Source organism: Aphanomyces invadans, assembly GCF_000520115.1.
Source record: "Aphanomyces invadans strain NJM9701 unplaced genomic scaffold supercont1.22, whole genome shotgun sequence".
Taxonomy (NCBI): domain Eukaryota; phylum Oomycota; class Saprolegniomycetes; order Saprolegniales; family Verrucalvaceae; genus Aphanomyces; species Aphanomyces invadans.
In genome coordinates, this window is record NW_008580167.1 from 177,567 (window position 1) to 178,741 (window position 1,175).

The following is a 1,175-nucleotide window of genomic DNA, read 5'->3' on the forward strand; positions in this document are numbered from 1 at the left end:
CACTGCTCACGGAAATACGATCCTTTGTTACAAGCAAGCGCACACGCACACTCACGCTGGAGGAGCGCCTTATCATACTCAACATGCACGCCGTCATGCGGCAAGAGGATGCGGAGAGTGGTGCCGCCCGCGACGTCAGTGTCCGCATCGCACAGCTGGTCGGGCGCAGTCGAGAAGTCGTCCGGCAAGTTTGGCGTGAATATCACGCTGAAAAGGATGTAGTGGTAAAGACGCAACCGGCGAATCGACAGTCCAAAACTATGGCCATCCCTTGGGACGACACTGTTGTTTCCAGCGTGCAAGTCTTCGTGCGCAATAAACGCATGCTACGAGAGCGTTGCGTGGCAATAATGTTCTGGCATTTCTAAGGGAAAAATCACTTGTTAGCTACGCTGACGACCTCAAATCAAGTGCAACAGCCCTCCGAGCAACGCAGCGATTTCTCAAACACTGTAGATACAAGCGGGGTCACAAAAAGGGAATAAAGTTCCTTGCGCTGACACAAAGAAACCGATTAGCGCGTGACAACTACGTCGTAAAAATGTGCGAAGCAACACAGCATGTCAACCTGTCCCTCCGCCGAACTGTTGTGTATTTGGGCGAAAGTTTTATACATCATCACTATAAGGCCAAGAACGACTCCTTATACGATCCCAACGATGTCACCGACATGCAGCCAAAACCAAAGCACAAAGGCAGACGAATTTGCTTTATTGGCGCCATTGTCGATGGCGGACCGCACAATTCGGCCTTCATCAACTACGACAGCTTTGAGGGAGGATCAAAGCAGACCAAGGATTACCACGGAATGTTCGACGGCGAGTATTTCGTGGCCTGGTTCGAGCGACTTGTCAGCATCCTGGATAAAATGGGCATTGAGAATGCGTTGATCGTCATGGACAATGCTAAATATCACAAATGCCTACCCCCTGACACGCCCAAGTTCTCCATGAAAAAGTTGCGGCTCCAAGAAGCATGTGCTGTCCGTGGTATACCCTACAATGCGTCCGATGTCAAGTCCGTCTTGTAGTCAAAGTTGGAACCTGTGGTCGCATCTGTCCAACCCACGACGGTCGCTATGGCCGAGGCCGCTGGTCACGAAGTGCTGTTCACTCCCCCGCATCATTCGGAGTTGCAGCCGATCGAACTAATTTGGGCCATTGTAAAGGGCCAAG